A 16,896-nucleotide genomic window follows, 5' to 3' on the forward strand; every position below is an offset into this window, starting at 1 on the left:
AATGCCTAAATGAAGTCTGGCACCGAGTGGCATGGTTTCTGTAGTTTCTTCACACGCGAAAGGTCCCCGGTTCGAAACCAGGCAGAAACATGCTGAGGTTTTTGGCCTTTGCCTCTATGGGCCTCTATTGAGGTAACCGCGCAAACAAGCCCATGTTTAGCCGCAATCTTAATTGTCCCCTAGATGCCAGGCAACTCCGAATCAACGTTTTCTTATTCGTTCTCATGTGGATTGAAGGCTCTGGGTGGGAGCGCTGTTTCCCGCCCGTGCAGATGACAGGCCAACATCAAAAGAGCCTCACCCGAGGTGGTTTCTGTAGTGTAGTGGTTATCAGGTTCGCCTTACACGCGAAAGGTCCCCGGATCGAAGCCGGGTAGGAACAGCGCTCCTTTCTTCGTTCCGGTCAGCTTTAACGCCAGCGCGTCAAGAAAAACTTTGACGCCGAAAAAGACGCCTGAAGTTCGGCGCTGAGGTTTCTGTAGTGTAGTGGTTATAATGTTGACCTAACACGCGAAAGGTCCCTGGTTCGAAACCAGGCAGAAACACTGCTTTTGACCTGTCCTCCAATAGGCACCCAGCCGTCATCGGTCGGAAAAGCTGGTGCCTGCTAGAGCGGTTCTTCTCGCCAGAGTTCCTGTTTCCCACACCCCAGGTAGCAGCGAGCGGCTAACCTGCCTGTGGTTTCTGTAGTGTGGCGGTTATCATGTTCGGCTCACACGCAAAAGGTCCCCCGTTCGAAACCGGGCAGAAACATGCTGAGGTTTTTGGCCTTTGCCTCTATGGACCTCATGTTCTCATCACTGCAGACCTTCAGAAACCTTGGAAGACAGTATCCTCTGCAAATATGAGCTCATCTCACATCAATCAACATTCAGACATGGTTGTTAATTAAAGATGACTGTCATGGGACTCTTACATGGCGCGCACCTGAACATTCAACTTAAAAGGGCATGCGTTGGCCGGGAATCAAACCCGGGTCAACTGCTTGGAAGGCAGCTACGCTCACCACTATACCACCAACGCCACGGTTGAGGTAGCCGCGCGAATGAGCCCATGTTTAGCCGCGATCTTTATTGTCCCCTAGATGCCATTCCAAGATGGCGCCGATGAGGTCGGCTGCCGTCACGACTGCTCCGACCACCTTTTCTCTGTTTTTGTTCTTTAAGTTAGTTTACAGCGTTTTAAAACCGGCAAAATTACCACCATGGGGTACATTAGTTATGATAGAGACACTCTTGTTTCTATTGGTATACAATGTACTCACAATTCGACGTTTTTAACTCCGGATCCGAGCTGGCCGAGTGAGATCCTGAGGGACAACAAAGGACGCGACGCGAAGCGGCGGCCTCGAGGGAAACGAGCCGGCGTCAGGAACAGGCTGAGAGCCCGTGCACACCGCACACCTCTGCCTAGCATCCTGCTCGCCAACGTCCAGTCACTGGAAAACAAGCTCGATGACCTCAGGGCCAGGATAAAGTTCCAGAGAGACATTCGGGACTGCAATCTCCTCTGTTTCACCGAGACATGGCTGAACCCAGCGGTGCCGGACCACGCCATTCAGCCGGCCGAGTTCTTCTCGGTTCACCGCATGGACAGGACGCGGGACTCGGGGAAGTCAAGGGGAGGCGGCGTGTGTTTAATGGTGAACAGCAGCTGGTGCAACAGCGCGAGCGTTGTTCCTCTCACACGCTCCTGCACACCCAACCTGGAACTACTGTCCATCATGTGTCATCCTTTTTACCTTCCTCGGGAGTTTACATCGGTCATAATCAGCGCCGTTTATATTCCACCACAAGCGGACACGGACACTGCCTTATGCGAGCTGCATGAGGCACTCACACAGCAACAAACACAACACCGGGACGCTGCGCTTATTGTGGCGGGGGACTTTAACAGTGCCAACCTCAAACGCGCAGCGCCGAACTTTTATCAGCACATCACCTGCCCCACCAGGGGCGAAAGGACACTGGACCACTGTTACACTACAGTCAAGGACAGCTACAAAGCACAATCTCGTCCACCGTTTGGTAAATCCGACCACGCCGCCATCTTCCTCATGCCAAAATACAAACAAAGGCTGAAACAGGAAGTTCCGGTTCAGAGGGAGGTCGCGTGCTGGACGGACCAATCGGTGGCCGCGTTACAGGACGCACTCGATGACGCAGACTGGGACATGTTCAGAAACAGCTCCGATGGTGACGTCAGCGTGTTTACGGAAGCGGTTGTGGGATTCATCGGGAAACTAGCGGACGATACCGTAGAAAAAAAGACTATTAAAACGTTTCCCAACCAGAAGCCGTGGGTGGATAAAACCATCCGCGACGCTCTGAGATCTCGCACCGCTGCCTACAACACGGGACTCGCGTCGGGGGACATGGAACCATACAAGGCTGCGTCATACAGCGTCCGGAAGGCGGTGAAAGAGGCGAAGCAGCGCTACGGGAGAAAACTAGAGTCACAACTCCAACAGAGTGACTCTAGGAGCCTGTGGCAGGGATTAAGAACAATAACGGATTATAAAGCACCAACATCCGGTATGATAAACGCAGACGTGTCTCTGGCAGACGAGCTGAACACTTTCTATGCTCACTTCGAGGCTGCAGCTAAAGACGCTAGCGATGCTAATGCTAGCGGCGCTAACGGCTGCAGACAGGAAGTCACTGCCAGCACCGGAAGCGCGTTCATCATCACTGAGCATGACGTGAGGAGAGCCTTCAAGAGAGTGAACACCAGGAAAGCAGCAGGACCAGACGGCATCTCAGGCCGCATTCTCAGAGCCTGCGCAGACCAGCTAGCACCTGTGTTCACTGAGATATTCAACATCTCTTTATCTCAGTCGGTGATCCCCACATGCTTCAAAGAGTCCATCATTGTTCCTGTCCCAAAGAAACCTCATCCTGCTTCCCTCAATGATTATCGCCCTGTAGCCCTCACTTCAGTAGTGATGAAGTGCTTTGAACGCCTGGTCAGAGACTTCATCATCTCTTCACTACCAGACACACTAGACCCACTACAGTTCGCTTATCGTACAAACCGTTCCACGGACGATGCAATCTCTCATCTCCTTCATACATCTCTCACTCACCTGGACACTCAGAGGGGGAATTATGTGAAAATGCTCTTCATCGACTACAGTTCTGCATTTAATACCATAATTCCCTCCACACTTACCACCAAGCTGGAGCACCTGGGACTCAGCTCATCAATGTGTCAGTGGATCTCCAATTTTCTGACTGGCAGACCACAGGCAGTAAGGATGGGCGGACATCTCTCAGCCTCCCTCACTCTCAGCACTGGAGCCCCCCAGGGTTGTGTTCTGAGCCCCCTGCTGTACTCTCTGTACACCCACGACTGCGTGCCCACTACCAGCTCCACCACCATCATCAAGTTCGCTGACGACACTGTTGTGGTGGGCCTGATCACGAACAACGATGAGACGGCCTACCTGGAGGAGGTTGGAAATCTGGAGAACTGGTGCCAGAGAAACAATCTCCTCCTGAACGTCAGTAAGACAAAGGAGCTGATTGTGGACTTTAGTACAAAGCAGGTGAGGAACTACCAGACCCCCGTCATCAACAGGAGCCCAGTGGAGAGAGTGGACAGCTTCAGATACCTCGGTGTTCACATCACGCAGGACCTGGCGTGGTCCTGTCACATCAACACCGTGGTAAAAAAGGCCCGGCAGCGTCTCTACCACCTCAGACGCTTGAGAGACTTTAGACTGCCCTCCAAGGTGCTCAGGAATTTCTACTCCTGCACCATAGAGAGCATCCTGACGGGAAATATCACGACCTGGTTCGGGAACAGCACCATGCAGGACAGACGAGCTCTACAGAGGGTGGTGCGATCAGCTGAGCGCATCATCCGCATCGAGCTCCCTGACCTGCACTCAATCTACAGCAAGCGGTGCTTGACCAAGGCCAGGAAGATCGTGAAGGACCTCAGTCACCCCAATAACGGACTGTTTACTCTGTTGCGGTCTGGGAAGCGATTCCGCTCCTTGAAGGCCAACACAGAGAGACTGAGGAGGAGCTTCTTCCCGCAGGCGATAAGGTCTCTCAACCACAACCACACCACTATGCAGAACTAACAATCTTTTCATCTTTTTCATAATTGATCAAATCCATCAATCTTCTTACATCCATGAACACTATGGACAATTACATGCTCACCTTCCTTCATATATACACTACATGTCGTACGCTTACATCCTGGACCATTGCACAAAGACACTTTAATAACTTTGCACACCTACCTTCACAACTACACTACATTTTACAGTTTTACGTTTACATCCTGGACCAGTGCACAAAGACACTGTAATAACCACTGCACAAAGTCACTTTATTTTATGCATATTTGCACACACAGCACAGTATATTTCAATTTGTACAGTAGATTTCTATTTTTGCACATCATATTTCTATTTTTATTTTTAGTTCTATTTTTCCTAGTTTAATTTAATTTTTATTTAATTTCTATCGTATTTCTTTTATTCATATTTATTTCTTATTTGTAAACTTAATTCTCTTCTAGGGTCAATGGCAGCCGTAAAATGCATTTCACTACATTTCGTACTGTGTATGTTTGTGTATGTGACAAATAAAATTTGAATTTGATTTGAGATGCCAGGCAACTCCGAATCAACGTTTTCTTATTCATCTTCATGTGGATTGAAGGCTCAGGGTGGCCGTGCGCCGTTTCTCGCACGTGCAGATGACAGGCCAACATCAAAAGATCCTCACCCGGGGGTGGTTTCTGTAGTGTAGTGGTTATCACGTTCGCCTTACACGCGCAAGGTCCCTGGTTCGAAACCGGGCAGAAACATGCTGAGGTTTTTGGCCTTTGCTGGTTCGAAACCAGGCAGAAACACTGCTTTTGACCTGTCCTCCAATAGGCATCCAGCCGTCATCGGTCGGAAAGGCTGGTGCCTGCTAGAGTGGTTCTTCTCGCCAGAGTTCCTGTTTCCCACACCCCAGGTGGCAGCGAGCGGCCAACCTGCCCGTGGTTTCTGTAGTGTAGCGGTTATCACGTTCGCCTCACACGCGAAAGGTCCCCGGTTCGAAACCGGGCAGAAACATGCTGAGGTTTTTGGCCTTTGCCTCTATGGACCTCATGTTCTCATCACTGCAGACCTTCAGAAACCTTGGAAGACAGTATCCTCTGCAAATATGAGCTCATCTCACATCAATCAACATTCAGACATGGTTGTTAATTAAAGATAAGACATGGAATACTCTGTTGGCTACACTGGTGTCTTTGTGGGCTGACTGTCATGGGACTCTTACATGGCGCGCACCTGAACATTCAACTTAAAAGGGCATGCGTTGGCCGGGAATCGAACCCGGGTCAACTGCTTGGAAGGCAGCTATGCTCACCACTATACCACCAACGCCACGGTTGAGGTAACCGCGTGAATGAGCCCATTTTTAGCCGCGATCTTTATTGTCCCCTCGATGCCAGGCAACTCGGAATCAACGTTTTCTTATTCGACTTCATGTGGATTGAAGGCTCTGGGTGGGAGCGCCGTTTCCCGCACGTGCAGATGACAGGCCGACATCAAAAGAGCTTCACCCGGGGTGGTTTCTGTAGCGTAGTGGTTATCACGTTCGCCTTACACGCGAAAGGTCCCCGGATCGAAGCCGGGTAGGAACAGCGCTCCTTTCTTCGTTCCGGTCAGCGCGTCAAGAAAAACTTTGACGCCGAAAAGACGCCTGAAGTCCGGTGCTGAGCGTTGTGGTTTCTGTAGTGTAGTGGTTATCACGTTCGCCTAACACGCGAAAGGTCCCTGGTTCGAAACCAGGCAGAAACACTGCTTTTAACCTGTCCTCCAATAGGCATCCAGCCGTCATCGGTCGGAAAGGCTGGTGCCTGCTAGAGTGGTTCTTCTCGCCAGAGTTCCTGTTTCCCACACCCCAGGTGGCAGCGAGCGGCCAACCTGCCCGTGGTTTCTGTAGTGTAGCGGTTATCACGTTCGCCTCACACGCGAAAGGTCCCCGGTTCGAAACCGGGCAGAAACATGCTGAGGTTTTTGGCCTTTGCCTCTATGGACCTCATGTTCTCATCACTGCAGACCTTCAGAAACCTTGGAAGACAGTATCCTCTGCAAATATGAGCTCATCTCACATCAATCAACATTCAGACATGGTTGTTAATTAAAGATAAGACATGGAATACTCTGTTGGCTACACTGGTGTCTTTGTGGTCTGACTGTCATGGGACTCTTACATGGCGCGCACCTGAACATTCAACTTAAAAGGGCATGCGTTGGCCGGGAATCGAACCCGGGTCAACTGCTTGGAAGGCAGCTATGCTCACCACTATACCACCAACGCCACGGTTGAGGTAACCGCGCGAATGAGCCCATTTTTAGCCGCGATCTTTATTGTCCCCTCGATGCCAGGCAACTCCGAATCAACGTTTTCTTATTCGACTTCATGTGGATTGAAGGCTCTGGGTGGGAGCGCCGTTTCCCGCACGTGCAGATGACAGGCCGACATCAAAAGAGCTTCACCCGGGGTGGTTTCTGTAGCGTAGTGGTTATCACGTTCGCCTTACACGCGAAAGGTCCCCGGATCGAAGCCGGGTAGGAACAGCGCTCCTTTCTTCGTTCCGGTCAGCGCGTCAAGAAAAACTTTGACGCCGAAAAGACGCCTGAAGTCCGGTGCTGAGCGTTGTGGTTTCTGTAGTGTAGTGGTTATCACGTTCGCCTAACACGCGAAAGGTCCCTGGTTCGAAACCAGGCAGAAACACTGCTTTTAACCTGTCCTCCAATAGGCATCCAGCCGTCATCGGTCGGAAAGGCTGGTGCCTGCTAGAGTGGTTCTTCTCGCCAGAGTTCCTGTTTCCCACACCCCAGGTGGCAGCGAGCGGCCAACCTGCCCGTGGTTTCTGTAGTGTAGCGGTTATCACGTTCGCCTCACACGCGAAAGGTCCCCGGTTCGAAACCGGGCAGAAACATGCTGAGGTTTTTGGCCTTTGCTGGTTCGAAACCAGGCAGAAACACTGCTTTTGACCTGTCCTCCAATAGGCATCCAGCCGTCATCGGTCGGAAAGGCTGGTGCCTGCTAGAGTGGTTCTTCTCGCCAGAGTTCCTGTTTCCCACACCCCAGGTGGCAGCGAGCGGCCAACCTGCCCGTGGTTTCTGTAGTGTAGCGGTTATCACGTTCGCCTCACACGCGAAAGGTCCCCGGTTCGAAACCGGGCAGAAACATGCTGAGGTTTTTGGCCTTTGCCTCTATGGACCTCATGTTCTCATCACTGCAGACCTTCAGAAACCTTGGAAGACAGTATCCTCTGCAAATATGAGCTCATCTCACATCAATCAACATTCAGACATGGTTGTTAATTAAAGATAAGACATGGAATACTCTGTTGGCTACACTGGTGTCTTTGTGGGCTGACTGTCATGGGACTCTTACATGGCGCGCACCTGAACATTCAACTTAAAAGGGCATGCGTTGGCCGGGAATCGAACCCGGGTCAACTGCTTGGAAGGCAGCTATGCTCACCACTATACCACCAACGCCACGGTTGAGGTAACCGCGCGAATGAGCCCATTTTTAGCCGCGATCTTTATTGTCCTCTCGATGCCAGGCAACTCCGAATCAACGTTTTCTTATTCGACTTCATGTGGATTGAAGGCTCTGGGTGGGAGCGCCGTTTCCCGCACGTGCAGATGACAGGCCGACATCAAAAGAGCCTCACCCGGGGGTGGTTTCTGTAGCGTAGTGGTTATCACGTTCGCCTTACACGCGAAAGGTCCCCGGATCGAAGCCGGGTAGGAACAGCGCTCCTTTCTTCGTTCCGGTCAGCGCGTCAAGAAAAACTTTGACGCCGAAAAGACGCCTGAAGTCCGGTGCTGAGCGTTGTGGTTTCTGTAGTGTAGTGGTTATCACGTTCGCCTAACACGCGAAAGGTCCCTGGTTCGAAACCAGGCAGAAACACTGCTTTTGACCTGTCCTCCAATAGGCATCCAGCCGTCATCGGTCGGAAAGGCTGGTGCCTGCTAGAGTGGTTCTTCTCGCCAGAGTTCCTGTTTCCCACACCCCAGGTGGCAGCGAGCGGCCAACCTGCCCGTGGTTTCTGTAGTGTAGCGGTTATCACGTTCGCCTCACACGCGAAAGGTCCCCGGTTCGAAACCGGGCAGAAACATGCTGAGGTTTTTGGCCTTTGCCTCTATGGACCTCATGTTCTCATCACTGCAGACCTTCAGAAACCTTGGAAGACAGTATCCTCTGCAAATATGAGCTCATCTCACATCAATCAACATTCAGACATGGTTGTTAATTAAAGATAAGACATGGAATACTCTGTTGGCTACACTGGTGTCTTTGTGGGCTGACTGTCATGGGACTCTTACATGGCGCGCACCTGAACATTCAACTTAAAAGGGCATGCGTTGGCCGGGAATCGAACCCGGGTCAACTGCTTGGAAGGCAGCTATGCTCACCACTATACCACCAACGCCACGGTTGAGGTAACCGCGTGAATGAGCCCATTTTTAGCCGCGATCTTTATTGTCCCCTCGATGCCAGGCAACTCGGAATCAACGTTTTCTTATTCGACTTCATGTGGATTGAAGGCTCTGGGTGGGAGCGCCGTTTCCCGCACGTGCAGATGACAGGCCGACATCAAAAGAGCCTCACCCGGGGGTGGTTTCTGTAGTGTAGTGGTTATCACGTTCGCCTTACACGCGAAAGGTCCCCGGATCGAAGCCGGGTAGGAACAGCGCTCCTTTCTTCGTTCCGGTCAGCGCGTCAAGAAAAACTTTGACGCCGAAAAGACGCCTGAAGTCCGGTGCTGAGCGTTGTGGTTTCTGTAGTGTAGTGGTTATCACGTTCGCCTAACACGCGAAAGGTCCCTGGTTCGAAACCAGGCAGAAACACTGCTTTTGACCTGTCCTCCAATAGGCATCCAGCCGTCATCGGTCGGAAAGGCTGGTGCCTGCTAGAGTGGTTCTTCTCGCCAGAGTTCCTGTTTCCCACACCCCAGGTGGCAGCGAGCGGCCAACCTGCCCGTGGTTTCTGTAGTGTAGCGGTTATCACGTTCGCCTCACACGCGAAAGGTCCCCGGTTCGAAACCGGGCAGAAACATGCTGAGGTTTTTGGCCTTTGCCTCTATGGACCTCATGTTCTCATCACTGCAGACCTTCAGAAACCTTGGAAGACAGTATCCTCTGCAAATATGAGCTCATCTCACATCAATCAACATTCAGACATGGTTGTTAATTAAAGATAAGACATGGAATACTCTGTTGGCTACACTGGTGTCTTTGTGGGCTGACTGTCATGGGACTCTTACATGGCGCGCACCTGAACATTCAACTTAAAAGGGCATGCGTTGGCCGGGAATCGAACCCGGGTCAACTGCTTGGAAGGCAGCTATGCTCACCACTATACCACCAACGCCACGGTTGAGGTAACCGCGCGAATGAGCCCATTTTTAGCCGCGATCTTTATTGTCCCCTCGATGCCAGGCAACTCCGAATCAACGTTTTCTTATTCGACTTCATGTGGACTGAAGGCTTTGGGTGGGAGCGCCGTTTCCCGCACGTGCAGATGACAGGCCGACATCAAAAGAGCCTCACCCGGGGTGGTTTCTGTAGTGTAGTGGTTATCACGTTCGCCTTACACGCGAAAGGTCCCCGGATCGAAGCCGGGTAGGAACAGCGCTCCTTTCTTCGTTCCGGTCAGCGCGTCAAGAAAAACTTTGACGCCGAAAAGACGCCTGAAGTCCGGTGCTGAGCGTTGTGGTTTCTGTAGTGTAGTGGTTATCACGTTCGCCTAACACGCGAAAGGTCCCTGGTTCGAAACCAGGCAGAAACACTGCTTTTGACCTGTCCTCCAATAGGCATCCAGCCGTCATCGGTCGGAAAGGCTGGTGCCTGCTAGAGTGGTTCTTCTCGCCAGAGTTCCTGTTTCCCACACCCCAGGTGGCAGCGAGCGGCAAACCTGCCCGTGGTTTCTGTAGTGTAGCGGTTATCACGTTCGCCTCACACGCGAAAGGTCCCCGGTTCGAAACCGGGCAGAAACATGCTGAGGTTTTTGGCCTTTGCTGGTTCGAAACCAGGCAGAAACACTGCTTTTGACCTGTCCTCCAATAGGCATCCAGCCGTCATCGGTCGGAAAGGCTGGTGCCTGCTAGAGTGGTTCTTCTCGCCAGAGTTCCTGTTTCCCACACCCCAGGTGGCAGCGAGCGGCCAACCTGCCCGTGGTTTCTGTAGTGTAGCGGTTATCACGTTCGCCTCACACGCGAAAGGTCCCCGGTTCGAAACCGGGCAGAAACATGCTGAGGTTTTTGGCCTTTGCTGGTTCGAAACCAGGCAGAAACACTGCTTTTGACCTGTCCTCCAATAGGCATCCAGCCGTCATCGGTCGGAAAGGCTGGTGCCTGCTAGAGTGGTTCTTCTCGCCAGAGTTCCTGTTTCCCACACCCCAGGTGGCAGCGAGCGGCCAACCTGCCCGTGGTTTCTGTAGTGTAGCGGTTATCACGTTCGCCTCACACGCGAAAGGTCCCCGGTTCGAAACCGGGCAGAAACATGCTAAGGTTTTTGGCCTTTTTGGCTGAGCGTTGTCCCCGGATCGAAGCCGGGTAGGAACAGCGCTCCTTTCTTCGTTCCGGTCAGCGCGTCAAGAAAAACTTTGACGCCGAAAAGACGCCTGAAGTCCGGTGCTGAGCGTTGTGGTTTCTGTAGTGTAGTGGTTATCACGTTCGCCTAACACGCGAAAGGTCCCTGGTTCGAAACCAGGCAGAAACACTGCTTTTAACCTGTCCTCCAATAGGCATCCAGCCGTCATCGGTCGGAAAGGCTGGTGCCTGCTAGAGTGGTTCTTCTCGCCAGAGTTCCTGTTTCCCACACCCCAGGTGGCAGCGAGCGGCCAACCTGCCCGTGGTTTCTGTAGTGTAGCGGTTATCACGTTCGCCTCACACGCGAAAGGTCCCCGGTTCGAAACCGGGCAGAAACATGCTGAGGTTTTTGGCCTTTGCTGGTTCGAAACCAGGCAGAAACACTGCTTTTGACCTGTCCTCCAATAGGCATCCAGCCGTCATCGGTCGGAAAGGCTGGTGCCTGCTAGAGTGGTTCTTCTCGCCAGAGTTCCTGTTTCCCACACCCCAGGTGGCAGCGAGCGGCCAACCTGCCCGTGGTTTCTGTAGTGTAGCGGTTATCACGTTCGCCTCACACGCGAAAGGTCCCCGGTTCGAAACCGGGCAGAAACATGCTGAGGTTTTTGGCCTTTGCCTCTATGGACCTCATGTTCTCATCACTGCAGACCTTCAGAAACCTTGGAAGACAGTATCCTCTGCAAATATGAGCTCATCTCACATCAATCAACATTCAGACATGGTTGTTAATTAAAGATAAGACATGGAATACTCTGTTGGCTACACTGGTGTCTTTGTGGGCTGACTGTCATGGGACTCTTACATGGCGCGCACCTGAACATTCAACTTAAAAGGGCATGCGTTGGCCGGGAATCGAACCCGGGTCAACTGCTTGGAAGGCAGCTATGCTCACCACTATACCACCAACGCCACGGTTGAGGTAACCGCGCGAATGAGCCCATTTTTAGCCGCGATCTTTATTGTCCTCTCGATGCCAGGCAACTCCGAATCAACGTTTTCTTATTCGACTTCATGTGGATTGAAGGCTCTGGGTGGGAGCGCCGTTTCCCGCACGTGCAGATGACAGGCCGACATCAAAAGAGCCTCACCCGGGGGTGGTTTCTGTAGCGTAGTGGTTATCACGTTCGCCTTACACGCGAAAGGTCCCCGGATCGAAGCCGGGTAGGAACAGCGCTCCTTTCTTCGTTCCGGTCAGCGCGTCAAGAAAAACTTTGACGCCGAAAAGACGCCTGAAGTCCGGTGCTGAGCGTTGTGGTTTCTGTAGTGTAGTGGTTATCACGTTCGCCTAACACGCGAAAGGTCCCTGGTTCGAAACCAGGCAGAAACACTGCTTTTGACCTGTCCTCCAATAGGCATCCAGCCGTCATCGGTCGGAAAGGCTGGTGCCTGCTAGAGTGGTTCTTCTCGCCAGAGTTCCTGTTTCCCACACCCCAGGTGGCAGCGAGCGGCCAACCTGCCCGTGGTTTCTGTAGTGTAGCGGTTATCACGTTCGCCTCACACGCGAAAGGTCCCCGGTTCGAAACCGGGCAGAAACATGCTGAGGTTTTTGGCCTTTGCCTCTATGGACCTCATGTTCTCATCACTGCAGACCTTCAGAAACCTTGGAAGACAGTATCCTCTGCAAATATGAGCTCATCTCACATCAATCAACATTCAGACATGGTTGTTAATTAAAGATAAGACATGGAATACTCTGTTGGCTACACTGGTGTCTTTGTGGGCTGACTGTCATGGGACTCTTACATGGCGCGCACCTGAACATTCAACTTAAAAGGGCATGCGTTGGCCGGGAATCGAACCCGGGTCAACTGCTTGGAAGGCAGCTATGCTCACCACTATACCACCAACGCCACGGTTGAGGTAACCGCGCGAATGAGCCCATTTTTAGCCGCGATCTTTATTGTCCCCTCGATGCCAGGCAACTCCGAATCAACGTTTTCTTATTCGACTTCATGTGGATTGAAGGCTCTGGGTGGGAGCGCCGTTTCCCGCACGTGCAGATGACAGGCCGACATCAAAAGAGCCTCACCCGGGGTGGTTTCTGTAGTGTAGTGGTTATCACGTTCGCCTAACACGCGAAAGGTCCCTGGTTCGAAACCAGGCAGAAACACTGCTTTTGACCTGTCCTCCAATAGGCATCCAGCCGTCATCGGTCGGAAAGGCTGGTGCCTGCTAGAGTGGTTCTTCTCGCCAGAGTTCCTGTTTCCCACACCCCAGGTGGCAGCGAGCGGCCAACCTGCCCGTGGTTTCTGTAGTGTAGCGGTTATCACGTTCGCCTCACACGCGAAAGGTCCCCGGTTTGAAACCGGGCAGAAACATGCTGAGGTTTTTGGCCTTTGCCTCTATGGACCTCATGTTCTCATCACTGCAGACCTTCAGAAACCTTGGAAGACAGTATCCTCTGCAAATATGAGCTCATCTCACATCAATCAACATTCAGACATGGTTGTTAATTAAAGATAAGACATGGAATACTCTGTTGGCTACACTGGTGTCTTTGTGGGCTGACTGTCATGGGACTCTTACATTGCGCGCACCTGAACATTCAACTTAAAAGGGCATGCGTTGGCCGGGAATCGAACCCGGGTCAACTGCTTGGAAGGCAGCTATGCTCACCACTATACCACCAACGCCACGGTTGAGGTAACCGCGCGAATGAGCCCATTTTTAGCCGCGATCTTTATTGTCCCCTCGATGCCAGGCAACTCCGAATCAACGTTTTCTTATTCGACTTCATGTGGATTGAAGGCTCTGGGTGGGAGCGCCGTTTCCCGCACGTGCAGATGACAGGCCGACATCAAAAGAGCCTCACCCGGGGTGGTTTCTGTAGTGTAGTGGTTATCACGTTCGCCTAACACGCGAAAGGTCCCTGGTTCGAAACCAGGCAGAAACACTGCTTTTGACCTGTCCTCCAATAGGCATCCAGCCGTCATCGGTCGGAAAGGCTGGTGCCTGCTAGAGTGGTTCTTCTCGCCAGAGTTCCTGTTTCCCACACCCCAGGTGGCAGCGAGCGGCCAACCTGCCCGTGGTTTCTGTAGTGTAGCGGTTATCACGTTCGCCTCACACGCGAAAGGTCCCCGGTTTGAAACCGGGCAGAAACATGCTGAGGTTTTTGGCCTTTGCCTCTATGGACCTCATGTTCTCATCACTGCAGACCTTCAGAAACCTTGGAAGACAGTATCCTCTGCAAATATGAGCTCATCTCACATCAATCAACATTCAGACATGGTTGTTAATTAAAGATAAGACATGGAATACTCTGTTGGCTACACTGGTGTCTTTGTGGGCTGACTGTCATGGGACTCTTACATGGCGCGCACCTGAACATTCAACTTAAAAGGGCATGCGTTGGCCGGGAATCGAACCCGGGTCAACTGCTTGGAAGGCAGCTATGCTCACCACTATACCACCAACGCCACGGTTGAGGTAACCGCGCGAATGAGCCCATTTTTAGCCGCGATCTTTATTGTCCCCTCGATGCCAGGCAACTCCGAATCAACGTTTTCTTATTCGACTTCATGTGGATTGAAGGCTCTGGGTGGGAGCGCCGTTTCCCGCACGTGCAGATGACAGGCCGACATCAAAAGAGCCTCACCCGGGGTGGTTTCTGTAGTGTAGTGGTTATCACGTTCGCCTAACACGCGAAAGGTCCCTGGTTCGAAACCAGGCAGAAACACTGCTTTTGACCTGTCCTCCAATAGGCATCCAGCCGTCATCGGTCGGAAAGGCTGGTGCCTGCTAGAGTGGTTCTTCTCGCCAGAGTTCCTGTTTCCCACACCCCAGGTGGCAGCGAGCGGCCAACCTGCCCGTGGTTTCTGTAGTGTAGCGGTTATCACGTTCGCCTCACATGCGAAAGGTCCCTGGTTTGAAACCGGGCAGAAACATGCTGAGGTTTTTGGCCTTTGCCTCTATGGACCTCATGTTCTCATCACTGCAGACCTTCAGAAACCTTGGAAGACAGTATCCTCTGCAAATATGAGCTCATCTCACATCAATCAACATTCAGACATGGTTGTTAATTAAAGATAAGACATGGAATACTCTGTTGGCTACACTGGTGTCTTTGTGGGCTGACTGTCATGGGACTCTTACATTGCGCGCACCTGAACATTCAACTTAAAAGGGCATGCGTTGGCCGGGAATCGAACCCGGGTCAACTGCTTGGAAGGCAGCTATGCTCACCACTATACCACCAACGCCACGGTTGAGGTAACCGCGCGAATGAGCCCATTTTTAGCCGCGATCTTTATTGTCCCCTCGATGCCAGGCAACTCCGAATCAACGTTTTCTTATTCGACTTCATGTGGATTGAAGGCTCTGGGTGGGAGCGCCGTTTCCCGCACGTGCAGATGACAGGCCGACATCAAAAGAGCCTCACCCGGGGTGGTTTCTGTAGTGTAGTGGTTATCACGTTCGCCTAACACGCGAAAGGTCCCTGGTTCGAAACCAGGCAGAAACACTGCTTTTGACCTGTCCTCCAATAGGCATCCAGCCGTCATCGGTCGGAAAGGCTGGTGCCTGCTAGAGTGGTTCTTCTCGCCAGAGTTCCTGTTTCCCACACCCCAGGTGGCAGCGAGCGGCCAACCTGCCCGTGGTTTCTGTAGTGTAGCGGTTATCACGTTCGCCTCACATGCGAAAGGTCCCTGGTTTGAAACCGGGCAGAAACATGCTGAGGTTTTTGGCCTTTGCCTCTATGGACCTCATGTTCTCATCACTGCAGACCTTCAGAAACCTTGGAAGACAGTATCCTCTGCAAATATGAGCTCATCTCACATCAATCAACATTCAGACATGGTTGTTAATTAAAGATAAGACATGGAATACTCTGTTGGCTACACTGGTGTCTTTGTGGGCTGACTGTCATGGGACTCTTACATTGCGCGCACCTGAACATTCAACTTAAAAGGGCATGCGTTGGCCGGGAATCGAACCCGGGTCAACTGCTTGGAAGGCAGCTATGCTCACCACTATACCACCAACGCCACGGTTGAGGTAACCGCGCGAATGAGCCCATTTTTAGCCGCGATCTTTATTGTCCCCTCGATGCCAGGCAACTCCGAATCAACGTTTTCTTATTCGACTTCATGTGGATTGAAGGCTCTGGGTGGGAGCGCCGTTTCCCGCACGTGCAGATGACAGGCCGACATCAAAAGAGCCTCACCCGGGGTGGTTTCTGTAGTGTAGTGGTTATCACGTTCGCCTAACACGCGAAAGGTCCCTGGTTCGAAACCAGGCAGAAACACTGCTTTTGACCTGTCCTCCAATAGGCATCCAGCCGTCATCGGTCGGAAAGGCTGGTGCCTGCTAGAGTGGTTCTTCTCGCCAGAGTTCCTGTTTCCCACACCCCAGGTGGCAGCGAGCGGCCAACCTGCCCGTGGTTTCTGTAGTGTAGCGGTTATCACGTTCGCCTCACATGCGAAAGGTCCCCGGTTTGAAACCGGGCAGAAACATGCTGAGGTTTTTGGCCTTTGCCTCTATGGACCTCATGTTCTCATCACTGCAGACCTTCAGAAACCTTGGAAGACAGTATCCTCTGCAAATATGAGCTCATCTCACATCAATCAACATTCAGACATGGTTGTTAATTAAAGATAAGACATGGAATACTCTGTTGGCTACACTGGTGTCTTTGTGGGCTGACTGTCATGGGACTCTTACATGGCGCGCACCTGAACATTCAACTTAAAAGGGCATGCGTTGGCCGGGAATCGAACCCGGGTCAACTGCTTGGAAGGCAGCTATGCTCACCACTATACCACCAACGCCACGGTTGAGGTAACCGCGCGAATGAGCCCATTTTTAGCCGCGATCTTTATTGTCCCCTCGATGCCAGGCAACTCCGAATCAACGTTTTCTTATTCGACTTCATGTGGATTGAAGGCTCTGGGTGGGAGCGCCATTTCCCGCACGTGCAGATGACAGGCCGACATCAAAAGAGCCTCTCCCGGGGTGGTTTCTGTAGTGTAGTGGTTATCACGTTCGCCTTACACGCGAAAGGTCCCCGGATCGAAGCCGGGTAGGAACAGCGCTCCTTTCTTCGTTCCGGTCAGCGCGTCAAGAAAAACTTTGACGCCGAAAAGACGCCTGAAGTCCGGTGCTGAGCGTTGTGGTTTCTGTAGTGTAGTGGTTATCACGTTCGCCTAACACGCGAAAGGTCCCTGGTTCGAAACCAGGCAGAAACACTGCTTTTGACCTGTCCTCCAATAGGCATCCAGCCGTCATCGGTCGGAAAGGCTGGTGCCTGCTAGAGTGGTTCTTCTCGCCAGAGTT

General features: G+C 52.2%; 53 non-coding genes across 53 annotated transcripts; 40 read left to right on the top strand and 13 right to left on the bottom strand.

Moving 5' to 3' along the window:
* Positions 1 to 309: 309 nt before the first annotated feature.
* trnav-uac (transfer RNA valine (anticodon UAC)) lies at positions 310 to 382 on the top strand. Its single transcript has one exon. It is a non-coding gene; the product is annotated as a tRNA-Val (tRNA).
* A 90-nt stretch (positions 383 to 472) lies between these two features.
* trnav-aac (transfer RNA valine (anticodon AAC)) lies at positions 473 to 545 on the top strand. The gene has a single exon. It is a non-coding gene; the product is annotated as a tRNA-Val (tRNA).
* A 406-nt stretch (positions 546 to 951) lies between these two features.
* On the bottom strand, positions 952 to 1,023 carry trnag-ucc (transfer RNA glycine (anticodon UCC)). The gene has a single exon. It is a non-coding gene; the product is annotated as a tRNA-Gly (tRNA).
* A 3,731-nt stretch (positions 1,024 to 4,754) lies between these two features.
* Positions 4,755 to 4,827, top strand: trnav-uac (transfer RNA valine (anticodon UAC)). The gene has a single exon. It is a non-coding gene; the product is annotated as a tRNA-Val (tRNA).
* Positions 4,828 to 5,007: 180 nt separating this feature from the next.
* Positions 5,008 to 5,080, top strand: trnav-cac (transfer RNA valine (anticodon CAC)). The gene has a single exon. It is a non-coding gene; the product is annotated as a tRNA-Val (tRNA).
* Positions 5,081 to 5,323: 243 nt separating this feature from the next.
* Positions 5,324 to 5,395, bottom strand: trnag-ucc (transfer RNA glycine (anticodon UCC)). Its single transcript has one exon. It is a non-coding gene; the product is annotated as a tRNA-Gly (tRNA).
* Positions 5,396 to 5,582: 187 nt separating this feature from the next.
* Positions 5,583 to 5,655, top strand: trnav-uac (transfer RNA valine (anticodon UAC)). Its single transcript has one exon. It is a non-coding gene; the product is annotated as a tRNA-Val (tRNA).
* An 84-nt stretch (positions 5,656 to 5,739) lies between these two features.
* Positions 5,740 to 5,812, top strand: trnav-aac (transfer RNA valine (anticodon AAC)). Its single transcript has one exon. It is a non-coding gene; the product is annotated as a tRNA-Val (tRNA).
* Positions 5,813 to 5,947: 135 nt separating this feature from the next.
* trnav-cac (transfer RNA valine (anticodon CAC)) lies at positions 5,948 to 6,020 on the top strand. The gene has a single exon. It is a non-coding gene; the product is annotated as a tRNA-Val (tRNA).
* Positions 6,021 to 6,263: 243 nt separating this feature from the next.
* trnag-ucc (transfer RNA glycine (anticodon UCC)) lies at positions 6,264 to 6,335 on the bottom strand. Its single transcript has one exon. It is a non-coding gene; the product is annotated as a tRNA-Gly (tRNA).
* Positions 6,336 to 6,522: 187 nt separating this feature from the next.
* trnav-uac (transfer RNA valine (anticodon UAC)) lies at positions 6,523 to 6,595 on the top strand. Its single transcript has one exon. It is a non-coding gene; the product is annotated as a tRNA-Val (tRNA).
* Positions 6,596 to 6,679: 84 nt separating this feature from the next.
* trnav-aac (transfer RNA valine (anticodon AAC)) lies at positions 6,680 to 6,752 on the top strand. Its single transcript has one exon. It is a non-coding gene; the product is annotated as a tRNA-Val (tRNA).
* Positions 6,753 to 6,887: 135 nt separating this feature from the next.
* trnav-cac (transfer RNA valine (anticodon CAC)) lies at positions 6,888 to 6,960 on the top strand. Its single transcript has one exon. It is a non-coding gene; the product is annotated as a tRNA-Val (tRNA).
* A 180-nt stretch (positions 6,961 to 7,140) lies between these two features.
* Positions 7,141 to 7,213, top strand: trnav-cac (transfer RNA valine (anticodon CAC)). The gene has a single exon. It is a non-coding gene; the product is annotated as a tRNA-Val (tRNA).
* A 243-nt stretch (positions 7,214 to 7,456) lies between these two features.
* On the bottom strand, positions 7,457 to 7,528 carry trnag-ucc (transfer RNA glycine (anticodon UCC)). Its single transcript has one exon. It is a non-coding gene; the product is annotated as a tRNA-Gly (tRNA).
* Positions 7,529 to 7,716: 188 nt separating this feature from the next.
* On the top strand, positions 7,717 to 7,789 carry trnav-uac (transfer RNA valine (anticodon UAC)). The gene has a single exon. It is a non-coding gene; the product is annotated as a tRNA-Val (tRNA).
* An 84-nt stretch (positions 7,790 to 7,873) lies between these two features.
* On the top strand, positions 7,874 to 7,946 carry trnav-aac (transfer RNA valine (anticodon AAC)). Its single transcript has one exon. It is a non-coding gene; the product is annotated as a tRNA-Val (tRNA).
* Positions 7,947 to 8,081: 135 nt separating this feature from the next.
* trnav-cac (transfer RNA valine (anticodon CAC)) lies at positions 8,082 to 8,154 on the top strand. Its single transcript has one exon. It is a non-coding gene; the product is annotated as a tRNA-Val (tRNA).
* Positions 8,155 to 8,397: 243 nt separating this feature from the next.
* Positions 8,398 to 8,469, bottom strand: trnag-ucc (transfer RNA glycine (anticodon UCC)). Its single transcript has one exon. It is a non-coding gene; the product is annotated as a tRNA-Gly (tRNA).
* A 188-nt stretch (positions 8,470 to 8,657) lies between these two features.
* trnav-uac (transfer RNA valine (anticodon UAC)) lies at positions 8,658 to 8,730 on the top strand. The gene has a single exon. It is a non-coding gene; the product is annotated as a tRNA-Val (tRNA).
* Positions 8,731 to 8,814: 84 nt separating this feature from the next.
* On the top strand, positions 8,815 to 8,887 carry trnav-aac (transfer RNA valine (anticodon AAC)). The gene has a single exon. It is a non-coding gene; the product is annotated as a tRNA-Val (tRNA).
* Positions 8,888 to 9,022: 135 nt separating this feature from the next.
* trnav-cac (transfer RNA valine (anticodon CAC)) lies at positions 9,023 to 9,095 on the top strand. Its single transcript has one exon. It is a non-coding gene; the product is annotated as a tRNA-Val (tRNA).
* A 243-nt stretch (positions 9,096 to 9,338) lies between these two features.
* On the bottom strand, positions 9,339 to 9,410 carry trnag-ucc (transfer RNA glycine (anticodon UCC)). Its single transcript has one exon. It is a non-coding gene; the product is annotated as a tRNA-Gly (tRNA).
* Positions 9,411 to 9,597: 187 nt separating this feature from the next.
* Positions 9,598 to 9,670, top strand: trnav-uac (transfer RNA valine (anticodon UAC)). Its single transcript has one exon. It is a non-coding gene; the product is annotated as a tRNA-Val (tRNA).
* An 84-nt stretch (positions 9,671 to 9,754) lies between these two features.
* Positions 9,755 to 9,827, top strand: trnav-aac (transfer RNA valine (anticodon AAC)). Its single transcript has one exon. It is a non-coding gene; the product is annotated as a tRNA-Val (tRNA).
* Positions 9,828 to 9,962: 135 nt separating this feature from the next.
* On the top strand, positions 9,963 to 10,035 carry trnav-cac (transfer RNA valine (anticodon CAC)). Its single transcript has one exon. It is a non-coding gene; the product is annotated as a tRNA-Val (tRNA).
* Positions 10,036 to 10,215: 180 nt separating this feature from the next.
* Positions 10,216 to 10,288, top strand: trnav-cac (transfer RNA valine (anticodon CAC)). The gene has a single exon. It is a non-coding gene; the product is annotated as a tRNA-Val (tRNA).
* A 180-nt stretch (positions 10,289 to 10,468) lies between these two features.
* trnav-cac (transfer RNA valine (anticodon CAC)) lies at positions 10,469 to 10,541 on the top strand. The gene has a single exon. It is a non-coding gene; the product is annotated as a tRNA-Val (tRNA).
* A 145-nt stretch (positions 10,542 to 10,686) lies between these two features.
* On the top strand, positions 10,687 to 10,759 carry trnav-aac (transfer RNA valine (anticodon AAC)). The gene has a single exon. It is a non-coding gene; the product is annotated as a tRNA-Val (tRNA).
* Positions 10,760 to 10,894: 135 nt separating this feature from the next.
* Positions 10,895 to 10,967, top strand: trnav-cac (transfer RNA valine (anticodon CAC)). The gene has a single exon. It is a non-coding gene; the product is annotated as a tRNA-Val (tRNA).
* Positions 10,968 to 11,147: 180 nt separating this feature from the next.
* Positions 11,148 to 11,220, top strand: trnav-cac (transfer RNA valine (anticodon CAC)). The gene has a single exon. It is a non-coding gene; the product is annotated as a tRNA-Val (tRNA).
* Positions 11,221 to 11,463: 243 nt separating this feature from the next.
* trnag-ucc (transfer RNA glycine (anticodon UCC)) lies at positions 11,464 to 11,535 on the bottom strand. The gene has a single exon. It is a non-coding gene; the product is annotated as a tRNA-Gly (tRNA).
* Positions 11,536 to 11,723: 188 nt separating this feature from the next.
* Positions 11,724 to 11,796, top strand: trnav-uac (transfer RNA valine (anticodon UAC)). The gene has a single exon. It is a non-coding gene; the product is annotated as a tRNA-Val (tRNA).
* An 84-nt stretch (positions 11,797 to 11,880) lies between these two features.
* On the top strand, positions 11,881 to 11,953 carry trnav-aac (transfer RNA valine (anticodon AAC)). Its single transcript has one exon. It is a non-coding gene; the product is annotated as a tRNA-Val (tRNA).
* Positions 11,954 to 12,088: 135 nt separating this feature from the next.
* trnav-cac (transfer RNA valine (anticodon CAC)) lies at positions 12,089 to 12,161 on the top strand. Its single transcript has one exon. It is a non-coding gene; the product is annotated as a tRNA-Val (tRNA).
* Positions 12,162 to 12,404: 243 nt separating this feature from the next.
* On the bottom strand, positions 12,405 to 12,476 carry trnag-ucc (transfer RNA glycine (anticodon UCC)). The gene has a single exon. It is a non-coding gene; the product is annotated as a tRNA-Gly (tRNA).
* Positions 12,477 to 12,663: 187 nt separating this feature from the next.
* On the top strand, positions 12,664 to 12,736 carry trnav-aac (transfer RNA valine (anticodon AAC)). The gene has a single exon. It is a non-coding gene; the product is annotated as a tRNA-Val (tRNA).
* A 135-nt stretch (positions 12,737 to 12,871) lies between these two features.
* trnav-cac (transfer RNA valine (anticodon CAC)) lies at positions 12,872 to 12,944 on the top strand. The gene has a single exon. It is a non-coding gene; the product is annotated as a tRNA-Val (tRNA).
* A 243-nt stretch (positions 12,945 to 13,187) lies between these two features.
* Positions 13,188 to 13,259, bottom strand: trnag-ucc (transfer RNA glycine (anticodon UCC)). Its single transcript has one exon. It is a non-coding gene; the product is annotated as a tRNA-Gly (tRNA).
* A 187-nt stretch (positions 13,260 to 13,446) lies between these two features.
* trnav-aac (transfer RNA valine (anticodon AAC)) lies at positions 13,447 to 13,519 on the top strand. The gene has a single exon. It is a non-coding gene; the product is annotated as a tRNA-Val (tRNA).
* A 135-nt stretch (positions 13,520 to 13,654) lies between these two features.
* Positions 13,655 to 13,727, top strand: trnav-cac (transfer RNA valine (anticodon CAC)). Its single transcript has one exon. It is a non-coding gene; the product is annotated as a tRNA-Val (tRNA).
* A 243-nt stretch (positions 13,728 to 13,970) lies between these two features.
* On the bottom strand, positions 13,971 to 14,042 carry trnag-ucc (transfer RNA glycine (anticodon UCC)). The gene has a single exon. It is a non-coding gene; the product is annotated as a tRNA-Gly (tRNA).
* A 187-nt stretch (positions 14,043 to 14,229) lies between these two features.
* trnav-aac (transfer RNA valine (anticodon AAC)) lies at positions 14,230 to 14,302 on the top strand. The gene has a single exon. It is a non-coding gene; the product is annotated as a tRNA-Val (tRNA).
* Positions 14,303 to 14,437: 135 nt separating this feature from the next.
* Positions 14,438 to 14,510, top strand: trnav-cac (transfer RNA valine (anticodon CAC)). The gene has a single exon. It is a non-coding gene; the product is annotated as a tRNA-Val (tRNA).
* Positions 14,511 to 14,753: 243 nt separating this feature from the next.
* trnag-ucc (transfer RNA glycine (anticodon UCC)) lies at positions 14,754 to 14,825 on the bottom strand. The gene has a single exon. It is a non-coding gene; the product is annotated as a tRNA-Gly (tRNA).
* Positions 14,826 to 15,012: 187 nt separating this feature from the next.
* trnav-aac (transfer RNA valine (anticodon AAC)) lies at positions 15,013 to 15,085 on the top strand. Its single transcript has one exon. It is a non-coding gene; the product is annotated as a tRNA-Val (tRNA).
* Positions 15,086 to 15,220: 135 nt separating this feature from the next.
* On the top strand, positions 15,221 to 15,293 carry trnav-cac (transfer RNA valine (anticodon CAC)). Its single transcript has one exon. It is a non-coding gene; the product is annotated as a tRNA-Val (tRNA).
* A 243-nt stretch (positions 15,294 to 15,536) lies between these two features.
* On the bottom strand, positions 15,537 to 15,608 carry trnag-ucc (transfer RNA glycine (anticodon UCC)). The gene has a single exon. It is a non-coding gene; the product is annotated as a tRNA-Gly (tRNA).
* A 187-nt stretch (positions 15,609 to 15,795) lies between these two features.
* Positions 15,796 to 15,868, top strand: trnav-aac (transfer RNA valine (anticodon AAC)). Its single transcript has one exon. It is a non-coding gene; the product is annotated as a tRNA-Val (tRNA).
* Positions 15,869 to 16,003: 135 nt separating this feature from the next.
* On the top strand, positions 16,004 to 16,076 carry trnav-cac (transfer RNA valine (anticodon CAC)). Its single transcript has one exon. It is a non-coding gene; the product is annotated as a tRNA-Val (tRNA).
* A 243-nt stretch (positions 16,077 to 16,319) lies between these two features.
* Positions 16,320 to 16,391, bottom strand: trnag-ucc (transfer RNA glycine (anticodon UCC)). The gene has a single exon. It is a non-coding gene; the product is annotated as a tRNA-Gly (tRNA).
* A 187-nt stretch (positions 16,392 to 16,578) lies between these two features.
* Positions 16,579 to 16,651, top strand: trnav-uac (transfer RNA valine (anticodon UAC)). Its single transcript has one exon. It is a non-coding gene; the product is annotated as a tRNA-Val (tRNA).
* An 84-nt stretch (positions 16,652 to 16,735) lies between these two features.
* trnav-aac (transfer RNA valine (anticodon AAC)) lies at positions 16,736 to 16,808 on the top strand. Its single transcript has one exon. It is a non-coding gene; the product is annotated as a tRNA-Val (tRNA).
* Positions 16,809 to 16,896: the final 88 nt, after the last annotated feature.

This window comes from Clarias gariepinus, chromosome 1 (genome assembly GCF_024256425.1).
Source record: "Clarias gariepinus isolate MV-2021 ecotype Netherlands chromosome 1, CGAR_prim_01v2, whole genome shotgun sequence".
NCBI classification, from domain to species: Eukaryota; Metazoa; Chordata; class Actinopteri; order Siluriformes; family Clariidae; genus Clarias; species Clarias gariepinus.